Source organism: Rhododendron vialii, chromosome 13a, assembly GCF_030253575.1.
Source record: "Rhododendron vialii isolate Sample 1 chromosome 13a, ASM3025357v1".
Taxonomy (NCBI): Eukaryota; Viridiplantae; Streptophyta; class Magnoliopsida; order Ericales; family Ericaceae; genus Rhododendron; species Rhododendron vialii.
Window position 1 is genome coordinate 14,126,895 of NC_080569.1, and position 13,318 is coordinate 14,140,212.

General features: G+C 40.3%; 1 protein-coding gene across 6 annotated transcripts in view; it reads right to left on the bottom strand.

Annotated features, from left to right (window-relative positions):
• Positions 1-13,318, bottom strand: part of LOC131313174 (DEAD-box ATP-dependent RNA helicase 1-like) — a 46,878-nt gene that overhangs the window by 22,372 nt on the left and 11,188 nt on the right. For 2 of the 6 annotated variants that reach the window (XR_009196101.1, XR_009196102.1), the window contains one exon: positions 9,817-10,023. The exons of the other annotated variants lie outside the window; for them this stretch is intronic. The gene's annotated coding sequence lies outside the window, so the exon portion shown is untranslated. Of the gene's footprint in view, positions 1-9,816; positions 10,024-13,318 lie in introns of those variants that run through there. 6 annotated transcript variants of the gene reach the window in all.

Sequence of the window (13,318 nt, forward strand, 5' to 3'; positions counted from 1 at the left end):
TGTCTTGAAACAAGACGAGGTGTTCCCAAGGGTTTCTTGGCAAATTTTACAAAGATCGACATAACCGATGCCATAGGCAAAAGGGTATGTTAATATTTGTACTTTTGCTAATTTTTAGCAAAATGGAGTAAGTATGGCATTTACGACCTTTTGAAGGAAATAAATAAATACTTACAGGTCTAAACCATATTGGTTTAGTGTAGATTCCGATCTTCTTTTTGCAGAATAACCGGCTCTGATACCATTTCTGACCGTCGTTTGGCCGGCAGGATCTGGTCGGGTTGGCCCGTATTTGCTCCTTTGGAGCATGGTTTTCCCTTATTTTAAGGGATTTTCTTGAAATGATCTTCATTTCAAATGCATGATACTATATGCAAGTGGTGTTTATGCAATAGATGAAAGAACGGGGTACTCCATGGGATATGGCTCTTTGTCATAAAGGACTTACTAGGAGCGAATAAGAAGCTCTACTATGAAAAGGAAGTTTTATTTTGACATAAACTTCGAATAACTAGAAATCTTTTGTAAAAATACTATGTGTATAGGTCTATCGAGAGATTGAAAGGCTTTGGCTAATATTTGGTTAATGGTCTTATACTGCCAAAAATTTATAAAAGAACAACTGACCCTCAGAACTCTGGCACCCTATGGGTTTTTGGTCAAAACCTTATTCGAATACCTGTCTTTAAGTTTTGCCATTTTCATAAAAGCGTTGCCTGAAGCCTGTTCCTAAAACGTCTATGCTGTCCATCGCGGCGACTAAAGCGGAGGCGGCAGAGCGGCGGTGCTATCAACAGGGGCGGCATTTTTAAAAGACTTCTGGTAGAATATGGTGTTTTGTTGCCATGAAAATCTTTGGGCGTTTCAAAAATAAATTTTTGTTCTGACAATCATACAGGGGCCAAACCAAATTAAGCCTTAGCAATAACCCTTTAAACTCATAGACATAACACAAGTAGTACAAGAACAAAAGTAGTTATTAAACCTGAAATTTATTCAAAACAAACGACTTACATAGATATGAGCTACTATGCTCTTGCCTTCAGAGCCCCCATCGGAGCCCCTAGAGGACTACTCACACATACCTTACAAGAACACTTTGATTTTTTTTTTTTTTTTTTTTTTTTTTTTAGAGAGAGAGAGAAAGCTCTAAAATCGGATTATCTGTAAGAGAAAACCTGCTCTCCTTAAATAGGAGAGGACCTAGATGCCCTGAGCTAAGGCTCACATGGTGGGAACCCCCACTTAGTGTTACAGCTCAAAAGGAAAGCACGCCACACCGAAAGCATAAAGCATGACCCTATGGGTCAAAAGGTGAATAGTGACTCCACTACATTATGTTAGTGGTGGGAATCTCTTCACATGGCTCACAGTCTGGATTGTCGGCCATTTCTTCACTGTTGATGTCTTCTTGCTCAGTATCCGAGTCAAAAGTAGCATCTTTCGGTGGAGATGGGGTCCGCAACATCTGCTTTGCAAAAATCTTGTCCTCTAAGCAAAGATAGTGGATTTTGATTCTTGGCCATTCTTGGTGTGCAAAGAAAACGAATCTTTCGTCGTCTTTCCAAACATAATGCTGACTTTGGTTGCCCAATTCATCATTAATTTTTTGAATTCCTATTCCTCTTTCTTGAGAATTAATTCCCATACTTGGAGAGGATTTGTAGTTATCTTCGATCGTGTCGATCCATTCATTACTTTCTTTGAATAAATGGAGACTTGGATGAACAGCAGGAGGATTGTTGTAAAAATCCTGTATCGTACGCCATCTGTTGAAAACGTAGAGTGGTGCTGCTGAAATAACCTGTATACCATAGCCAGAGAGTGTTATCTCTCTTTGTTCTAGGGTATTAATCACAAAGTTGATGAACTCCTTCACACTACTGGAACAGTGTTCGATCATTTTTTGGATTTTTCCTTCGAATGGGATTTTGATTCCCCCAAGAAAACCATAGTCAAGAATTTCGAGAAACATATGAGACTCGATTTCTTTAGTAATGTATATCTTTTCTTGAAAGATCATAGCATTTTCTTCGAAAGCAAGTTTGTTAGTTTTTTGAAAACATGTTTCGAGGAAATAGCTCCAATTGTTGGTGGCTATATTTCTGTGGAATAAATTCCATCTTTCATATAGACCAAAAAATTTTGGGATGATTTGGTGTCCAAATTTTTCCCAAATTATTGGGGCTTCTTTATCCCAATTTTCCAAATCAATTTCCTCTTTAAAAATAATTTTTTCAAAAGAGCTGGCATTTTTGACACGAATGTTAATGCCATTTGATTGGGTCATTTTATTGAGGCGAAAGAACTCATCCTCAATAGTTCTGCATATAGCAGAATCACCAGTTTGAGTGAACACGAGAGTAATTATCTCATTTTGTTCTTTGGTGATAGATCTTCTGCTGGACCTTTTCCATTTTTTGATTTTTAACCCGGCTTGTATGGATGGGCCTGAGTCATCAATCTGAGGTTCCAGAGAGAGAGGATTTGATACGGCCAACCTATGGTTGTGCTCGCTATTCATGTGATCCAAGATGTTGAAGGGTCTCTTGGATAAACGAGCCTGAAATTTGGCCTTTCTAATATCTGGGCTTTTTGGGTCAAATTTCATTTTGGGCTGCAATGGGCTTTTGCCTTTGCCAGTGGGCTCGGGCATTTGGATTTCCATAGCAGTGGGCTCATGGATGAATATACCCTTTTGAGAGGGTTGGGCCTTTCGAGAGGCTGCTTGTTGGGCTGCTTTCTTCGGGCCTAATGGCACAAGTTTGGCAGTTGCTTCCACAGCTTGTTTATAGCTGTGAGGGGGAAGTTTGGGCTTATTAGCCTCTTGACTTATTATGGGCTTATTAGCCTCTTGAGTCATTAACTTCATTTTTTCAGCTTCGAGCTGGGCTAGCTGAAGTTTCATCTGGAGGATCTCCTTTTCGTGGTTGGGACCTTCCATTTCCGAGTCAATAGCTGAAACTGAACAATGAGCAGAGTTAGAAATATCTTCTTCACTACAATGTGCTGTGTTCGTGTTTGATGCAGCTAATTGTCGAGTTAACACATCTGCGATGAAATTTCTTGCACCAGAGATATGTTGAATGGTCATACGATCTTCGTATGACATGATAGAGATCTTATCTCGAATCTGTTTGTCAGATCGATCTTTTTGAATCTCTTTCTTTTCCAAAAATCCGATAACTGGTTTTGAGTCAGTTTGTAGGATAAATGGATTCCATAAAAATATTCTGAATTTTTTCAAAACATTTTTGATGGCTCTGAGCTCCTTGTCGAAGGTGTTCCATCTTCGCTCAGTGTCGTTCCAGGTACCATTTGCGTATCTGGCAATTTTAAGGGTTTTGCTGTAGTTTCCATCTTCCAAAAGTTGGTAGAATTGGAGAGCTCCAGCCCAGCCAATATCACTTGCATCTGTGGTTACAAGTATCTTGTCACCATTCTTGGGCAGAGTGAGAGTAGGCATTTTTGTGCACTCTTGTTTGATGCGTCTGACGCATTCAGTGTCTTGGATATTCCACGACCAAGGTGTTCCTTTCTTAAGCTTGTTTTGCAACGGTTTCCGTAGCTCAGCTATAAAAGGCAGATAAGTTGACGAAGCATAGTTGATTATGCCAAGGAATTGTTGTAGTTCCTTCTTGTCACTGATCTGTTCTGGAAAGTCTCTGACTTTGGTGAGAATGTGTGGCTGCAGGATTATTTCTCCGTCTTCGATTTCTATTCCTAGAAACTCGATTTTGGTTTTGAAGAATTCTGCCTTTTTCTCACTGATGATGATACCTTCATTTCGCAATGTCTCTGCAACTGCGATTAGGTGCTTCTTGTGTTCTTCTGCATTTCTGCTAAAAACAAGAATATCGTCAATATATATCATACAGTAATCCATATGGTTTTGAAGTGCATCGTCCATTTTTCTTTGAAAGATGCTTGGGGCATTTGCCAATCCCATTGGCATTACTAACCATTCGTAGGTCCCTATGGGAGTACTGAAGGCAGTGTAATGAATGCAGTCTTCTTCCATTTTTACTTGGAAGAATCCGGACTTACAATCCATCTTGGAGAAATACTTAGTATTTCTAAGCTTCAAGAATAGCTCATCCTTGTTAGGGATTCTATAGCTGTCTTTAATTATACATAAGTTTAACTTAGTATAATCAATGACCATTCTTGATTTGCCTCGCTTTTCTTCACTATGGTTAACCATAATGAAAGCGGGAGATGACCATTCAGATGTACTCTTTCTTATTAAAGAAAGGTCCATGGCCTCTTTGATATGTTCTTGCATATCTCGTATTCCATCCGGTGATGCGGGATAAGGTTTTATCCTTATTGGAATTTTAAGATTGCGTATTGCCAAGGTATCCTTTGGCATGAGAGTAATTTTACACTTTGGGTGAGAAGGGTTGCTCATCGCCAAAGGGTTACTCGAGAAGTTTTTATTCAGTAACTGTCTCACGTGAGTGATAGTTTCCTGAATTCCGGCTTTTGTAGGGTGATATTCACCACTTTTCAGCGCGTTTACTTCTGATGCTAGCCATTGAGGAATAAATTCCGTAGGCTTTTTATTAAGACGAACAATATTGTTATCGCGAAGGATAATTGTATCGTCATACACAATTAATGGGCCATTGGAAGACCAAAATGAGTTACCTATGATAATCTCATATCGCATTAAATTGTGTATGACGATACAATTATCCTTCGCGATAACAATATTGTTCGTCTTAATAAAAAGCCTACGGAATTTATTCCTCAATGGCTAGCATCAGAAGTAAACGCGCTGAAAAGTGGTGAATATCACCCTACAAAAGCCGGAATTCAGGAAACTATCACTCACGTGAGACAGTTACTGAATAAAAACTTCTCGAGTAACCCTTTGGCGATGAGCAACCCTTCTGGTAATTAGTCATATTAGATTGGAAAAATCCATCGTGGAGTGATTTCTCGAAGATACTGATCCTCTGGATCTAGTAGGCTTCTTTAATCTTACATTGAGACCATCTTTGGTATCAATGCTGTATTCAACTTCAGTAGATGTTTCTACTGTGAGGGAAGGTGCCCTTCTTTTGAATACAAAATCTAAGTCATAAGTAAGCTCATCAACCGGTATAGGTTGGGGAATAGCTTCAGGACCAATATTCGATCCTTTGATTATGACTGATTTGCCCCGAGATAAACCATATTGATCTATCCCTGAGTCAGAACGTTTTCTATATGGCTTGCCCATTTGGTTCCAAGACATATAGGTTCTAACTTCAACTGCTAAAGCCTTGGATCCTTCCAATAACTTTACAGTGGGTTTTATATGCAATGCTAGTGCATCTTCGAGATTAGCATCCATTATCGACAACGTATTGTCCAGGAATATCTCGGTGTATGTAGCTCCAGAAAACAAATTGGTAGTGTAGAGACCTATCACTCCTTGTTTTGGATCTGACATACGTTCATCAATGAGGTATATTTGCAGAGGGATGTTAACTCCTGCATTACCCAGCCATTTGACTGTCAGCTGTATTGCTGATACATTGATATAGCCATAGCTAGGACAATCCTTTCGGATTTCATCTTCTATGATTACCGGTATCCGAATATAATCATTTGAAGTGTAGTCCTTGATGTTTATTTTAAACATCCGAATGGCTTTATCTTTCTTTGCCCGATTTACTTCATATAGCGCCGCCTCAGGGATCTGACACGCTTTGAAGTTGCTAGCATCATCTACCTCTTGGTAGGTGAGCTTGCCATAAACCTGGTATCCAGGCTTGGGCTTTTCTCTTACCAAAAGTCTTTGGAATTTTCGCAATAGACTCATTTTCTTTGGTAAGGAACATCCATCCAAGCATATGCCTTGGGCTTCCTCAGGGTAGCACCAAATTCTGGCAATAGAGGCTTGTTACCACCTGAGGTTCCTATGGAACCTACGGCTTTCTTTACTTCATCAAGATCTTTCTCCACATGGGATAGATCGAGATGTTTCATACCGTCTTCGATTTGCTTGACCATAGGTCCAGTATCAAATCGGGGATTGGTGGTTTTATTTTTCAAATCATCTACAATATCAACAAGAGTATTGATGGAGATATTACTATCATTCAATACTTTTACTGCGGTAGTTATCTGGTTTCCAGATTGCTCCATAGCAGTTAATGCTTTGTTGATTGTAGTAGTGGTTTGAGTTACGTCAACTTGTTTGAAATTGACAAACTCTTGTTTCAGAGTGCTTATCTCATCAAGGATTTCCTTGAGAATTTCTCTGTTTTTATCCACTTCGCAGAAGGTATATGTTATCAAAAACTGATTAGATCGTATCAATCTTTCAGTTCTTAATGTACTTTCTTTTGCGCTTGATTTGACCAAGGTATCATCTGCTATACTTATGGCAAAGTTTTGATCTCCTGTTCCGTGATAATCGGACAGTAGTTCTTTTGCCTTAAGTGCATAGAGTTTTGCATTAGCATCCATGGTAGCCATATCTTGGCTCCTGTAGGAATTATCGCTATTGCTCATCTAAGCCAGATTTTAACCTTTTCAAGGACTCCAGTGGTAGCGGCTAAGGTATCCTTAACCTCTTTAACCAAAGGTAAGAGTTCTCCGTTAATCCTCAGGATTTCTTTAGAGTTCTCTTCTGTCCTTAACTCTGTGGGTTTTGGGTTATCCGGATCAAATTTGATCTCTGAGATAGATTTCTGTCCCTGGTTGTTTTCCCATGATTTCCTGTTTCCATCCAGTGAATTTTCCTGTCCACCTCCAGTGTTATCTTTTAGAGTTAACCCTTCTTTCTCGTTGTGTTCAAATGTGTCAAAACCTTCAACATCTATGTATATTTAAATATGGTCTTGATGAGTGTCCCATAAAAGGTCTACCTTTTCATCCCGTCTATCCTTTCCTTACCCCGTTTGAGATCTCTTACCATAATGTCTTTCATTTTAAGAAAGAAGCGTATCTTCTCTTATGGTATTTAGTTGATGTCTATACTATAAGCGTCTGTTTTAATAAGTCAGCCGTCTTGGTATACTTGGCACATGCAGCGTTCAGTCAGATCCGTCCTCCTGAAGATTACTTCCTGAAATTTCTCCTGCTCTTTGGAAGCATATCATTCTGGCAACAAAAATTCAGAAGCACCCCCTGCAATCCAGATGAAGATCTCCAGTTTGCTTTCTGGACAAGTCGTAACAACAGGAGTCACCCTAATCCAGATGGTTCTATCACTTGGCGAAAGGAGTATCACACTATATTTCTTTCAACATATCCAGTGACTCAAGGATTGTGGATCAACAGTGGAAATTATCTTGTCATGACCCAAACAATGTGTTCTCTTAATGGATTGGCACTAATAGAGGTCCCCTCATCTCTCCTCCATTATGAGTCTGCAAATTGGAAATTCAATGACACTTATCCGGAAGAATGGCGCCAAAATATCCGCTATCTTTTAGATCAGTATCACCTCACAGACAGGACTGAAGACTCTTCTGGAAAGAGTGAATCAGAATAACACCAATGTGTTCAAGCCAGCTGTCCCTTTGCGTACAATAAAGTTTCAGCCTTTTTCGGCAAGGGTGAAATTATTAGTGTTTACTATACAGATGTTTGTATTTATGTTTACTTGTCAATGGTGTAATAGTGTAATCTTACTTTATTGTCCGTAAGTCCTCAGCAGGTTGTATTTTTGCTGTAGGCTTTTTAGGCTTAGCTTTATAGGTTTTTACTTTCCTGGCTTAAATAGTATTTGTCAACTATGTTGTAATACTGTATGCTGATGCACGTAGTGATGTAAGTAGATGTCTTGGCTGCCTATAAATAGCCAGGCCTCTCTCCGTTGTAAACCAAGTTAGTCACATGATAGTGCAAGTTAATAATATTCTCTCTCTTTTGTGATCCTATCCTACTTCGTGTTTGTACCCACTGTGTGTCTGAAAACTTGGTATCAAAGCCTAACAGTAAATCTTTTCCTGGGAGATCAGAACCATAGACTTGGTGTTTTATGGTGTATCCAGGGAAAAGTTGAATGATAATAGGCTTACTGATTAGAGAGATGACAAAAGTTTCTCCATTGGCTGCTGTAAAGGGTCGGAAACATGACTGCCAGTAGGACCTGGGAAGAATTGCTGGGTTGAGGATGGAGGCTGCTGAAGCTGGTTCTTGAGATGCTTCATTTCAGCATCCTTTTGGGAAAAAGCTGCTGAAAATGCTTGGTTGGCATAAGCCATCTGAAGGAGTTCCTGGTGAACATGTTGGATTTTCTGCTGCAAATCTCTGATAAGAAGTTCTAATGTTGACAACTTCTTATGGACAACATTTTCCAAATTTTGCTGAGAGTTAGCAATTCTTTGGAGAATTTGATTTTGTGCTAGAGAATTTGCTGATTGCCAATTTATGGCTGCTTCTGCTGCTGATACTGCTTTAGTAATACCATCAGGGTGAATGGTAGTTGAATCAAGAATCTTATGACGGTGAGTGGTTCTTTCTTGAGGGTTATGATATTCCAATGGAGGAAAATCTGCATCAGTGAAAGATGGGGATGAGGTGAACATGAAACAACCACTGGGTTGAGCTGAAGGGTCATTTTTGGATGGTAACTTTGGAGAAGGTGGAGATTTACAAGGTATAGGAGTTGACTGGGGTGACTGAGGACAAATGGGACAAGGATTGTCAGACTCATCATCGTCATCTAGAAAACTTTCTTCGGAACATTCATCACAGTTACAGGCATCAAAGTAACAATGACCTGTTTCTGGGTGCTTGAAATAGAAGACTGGAAGACCACTAGATTGAAAATATTTAATTGGAGGTTCTGGTTTAGAACCATCAACAAACATGTCAATCCTTGAGGGAAAGATGACTGGATGGGTTGCAGGTGAGGCAGACGTTTCTCTTGGGAAAGAAATTTCTACCGTGCCATCGGGTTTGGTTTCAAAAAGTGGGTTTGAAGATTGGACAGGTATGGGCTGGTGTTGGTTATTCTCAAAAGCTGTAACCCATTTTTCTGGAAGTAATCTTCAGGAGGACGCATATCATTTGCACCAAAGGATTTAAGATATTTCAGTTTTAATTGGCGGTGGCGGGGGCGGGGGCGGGGGCGGGGGCGAACTGGGAATTGGTGCCTGCTTGCTTGCTAACCTTACCTATTTTATGCTCAACTTTTCAAAATAGACAACAATTATGGGACATCTCAAATTGGAAAGAAGGACAACCAAAATGGGACGAACAATGTAACTTCAGTTCCTTAAAGTTTGGTTCACAAAGGAAGACCATTTACTGAAAATTGTGCTTTGTTAATGACTTGTATACAATACAAACAATGAGTTCTTACACAAAATGAAACTTGGTTTGGGAAGATTTTGAATAATGTTTGTGGATTTCCCGTAATCCTTGTGCATTGTTCAAATAAAAGAATGCTTCTGTAGGTCAAACCAAATTTGGTAAACTAGATATTCTGCGATATAGGGACGTATCATTTAGCATAGAATAGTGGAACCAGACCAAGCCAAAACAAACTTCGGTTCCAACCAGCGCAGTAGCCTCAGAGCTGCTATATGGATTTCTTTTCCAAACTAATTTGAGTTTACGATCAACAGCTTTCCTAAGCATTTAAAAAAATCTCATCTTTCAGTCAATGGTAAATGTCAAAATAAGCGTCAAAGGGACGATTCATTAAGGAGTTTGATTTGTTAATCAAGCCTTCTATAGATTTCCATAGATTGCCAGAGATGTACCCACATGGTACTTGTAAACATCAAAGCTAAAAAATACTGACACATGTACCAGGTAGTTAATGGGTAGGAGATCCAACTAAGCAAACACAAACCAAGTCCGACAGAATTTCAACTCCCCCTTATTTAAGAATCTTTAGGTTACGAAATGTTGCATGGTTATTTCGTGGCATAGATATTTAAAGGAAGGGGGAAAAAAAACTTGTAGCACATTGCAGAATTGTCCACGATAAACGTAGATGGTTTTCTTGTCAATGAGGTCTTGAATCGCCTCCTTCAATGCAACTGAGCAGTTATGTGGCCAGAGGCAGAACTAGATGATAATCACTGCCTTCATAATGTTAGAATGTGAAGACGATCAATTTTTGTGACCTTGATCCGGACCACCGTCAGACTGGTCCGGACCACCGCAAACAGAATTCAGTTTTAAGCTGCTGGAATTTTGGTCCGGACCAGCAGGACCCAAGAAACGTTTTTTTTAGGGTTTTTTGGTGTGCTAACTTGCTTGGACTATAAAAGCAAAGTTAGGGTTGCCTCCCATTGTATTGTTGTTCATCTTCTCATCATAGTGAAACCCCCCAACACCCCGTGGAGTACGATTAGGCAAATTGCTTAAGTCGGAACCATGTATATCGCGTGTCTTGTTCTTTCGATTGCTTATTTATTTTTCGCTTGCGTGTGTTCTCTTGCCCTAGCAACTGGTATCAGCGCGCCCAGGTTGAGTGGGAGCATCGATGGCAGGAGAAGAAGGAAAAGTAAATGGAATCGAAAAGTTCGATGGTTCTGGATATTGGAAGATGCAGATAGAGGATTATCTATATGGAAAAAGCTTGAACGCACTGTTGGAAGGGAAGAAACCGGAAGGGATGAAAGATGAAGACCGGAAAACCCTAGACAGGAGAGTCTTGGGGATTATTCGTTTAACGTTGACAAAATCGGTGGCCTACAACGTCGCGAAGGAGAAGACAGTTGCAGATATGATGGCGGTCTTGTCAAGTATGTATGAGAAACCCTCTGCGAACAATAAGGTACATCTCATGAAGAAGCTATTTAATCTTAAGATGTCGGAAGGCACTGCAGTTGCCAACCATCTTAATGAGTTTAATACCATTACGAATCAATTGTCTGTTGTTTCAATTGAGTTTGATGATAAGATACGGGCCTTGATTGTTTTGGCTTCGTTACCCAATAGCTGGGAGGGTATGAGAATGGCTATTAGTAACTCTGTTGGCAAGGAGAAACTCAAATACGATGACATTCGAGATTTAATCTTCAGTGAAGAGGTTCGTAGGAGAGATACAGGAGAATCCTATTCGTCTAGTTCGGGTTCTGCTTTGAATACCTAGACTAGGGGTAGGAGCCAGAATAGAGGTTCTAACAGAGGTAGGTCGAGGTCAAGAAAAGGAAGGAGTGGGTCAAGGACCCCTCAACATGAGGTTCAATGTTGGAACCTATGTTGCTTGGACTCGGGTACGGGAATCGGGTGCAGGTACATATCCAAGGGTCGGACACCTCAAAGCTGAAAATAGAGGATTCGGGGATATGTATCCGAATTTGGACACGGGCGCGGGGATTCGCTGAATAGTTATATATAAATAAAAATATTTATATTATTCATATAAATATATGAAAATTATCTCATAAAAATATTATTTTCTTTGCACAAAATTAATTATTAAAATTATAGTAAATATTTTTATGTTTTTTATATAATTGTTTCGTTAATAATTTGAGGGGGTTAACTGTTATGTTAATAAACAATAAGGGTCTTAGTGTAGTTTATATATACAAACATATATCATGTACATAAGTACATGTCGGTCAAAATCTCCAAAAGCAGATCAGATTCAAAACACTCTCTCTCTCTCTCTCTCTCTCTCTCTCTCTCCCCTACGCAGCAAGAGGAGGTTCGATGACGATCTGCTGCTCCTCCTCCGACGGCGGCTTTCACACATCGATCTCCGCCGACGATGATTCTTCCTCCGAAGGCGACTATCTACTCGACGACGACAACGGTGAAACAATCTGCTCCGACGACGACGATGATGTTCGTCCACGTCTCTTTCAATGATCTTCGACGACGAAACAAGCTAGTAAGCTACGCCTCTTACTTCTTCTTCTCCTCCTCCCTTGTCTTCTTGTTCTTCTTCTTCTCTGGAACGTATCCGATTGTTTTCCAATGAATCCCGTACGGATCCCACACCCGCACCCGCACCGTGTCGTGTCGACACGGGTACTTTGCCCAAAGTGGCGAGTCCGCGTAACATAGGTTGGAACTGTAACAAGATGGGCCACTAAAGGAGAAACTGTAGGGAGCCGAAAAAGTAAAATAACGATTCTGCTAATGTTGTTGCTACTGAAAATCAGGATGCTTTGCTTCTTTCAGTTGACAGTCCGATAGACTCTTGGGTGTTGGACTCAGGAGCTTCGTTTCATACCACTGCACACCGAGAAATTATCGAGAACTATGTTGCTGGTAATTTTGGGAAGGTGTATTTGGCTAATGGTGAAGCGTTGGAGATTGTGGGTATGGGAAATGTTCGAATCAGACTGCCGAATAGGTCTTCATGGTCACTACAGAAAGTCAGACATGTTCCAAATTTGATGAGAAATTTGATTGCTGTGGGACAGCTAGATACAGAGGGTCATTCAATCTCATTCTTCAATGATCAGTGGAAGATTACAAAAGGAGCATTGGTTATGGCTCGTGGGGTCAAGACAAGAACGTTGTACATGACGCAGAGCACAAGGGATATAGTTGCAGTTGCTACTGCAAGTTGTGATGCAAACCTTTGGCATCAAAGATTGGGTCACATGAGTGAAAAGGGCATGAAGGTACTTCTTTCCAAGGGTAAACTTCCAGGGTTGAAGTCAGTTCAGTTTGACTTGTGCGAGGGTTGTGTTTTTGGGAAGCAGAAGAAGATTAGCTTTCTGAAAAACAGCAGGACTCCAAGGTCAAGGAAGTTGGAGTGGGTCCACACAAATTTGTGGGGTCCCGCTCCTGTTGAATCGCTTGGTAGGTCAAGATACTACATGAGTTTCGTTGATGAATCAAGCAGGAAGGTATGGGATTATTTTTTGAGAAATAAATCTGACGCCTTTGAAACTTTTAAGAAGTGGAGAGCTTTGGTAGAGAATGAAGCAGCCCTAAGACTGAAATGTCTAAGGTCAGATAATGGAGGTGAGTATGAGGACAAAAAGTTCAAGGAATATTGCACTGTTAACGGGATTAGGATGGAGAAGACCATTCCGGGGACACCATAGCAGAATGGTGTGGCCGAGCACATGAACAGGACCCTGAATGAGCGAGCAAGATGCATGAGGCTGCATACTGGGTTGCCAGAAACTTTTTGGGTTGATGCAGTGAGCACTGCGGCTTACCTAATAAATCGAGGACCATCAGTTCCTTTGAATTTCCAATTGCCCGAGGAGGTTTGGAGCGGAAAGGAGGTAAACTTTTCGTTTCTTAAAGTTTTTGGCTGTGTTTCATATGTTCATATTGATTCTAATGCTCGTAATAAATTGGAAGCTAAGTCTAATAAATGTTTTTTTATTGGCTATGGCGATGAGGAATTCAGCTATCGATTTTGGGATGCGCAAAATCAAAA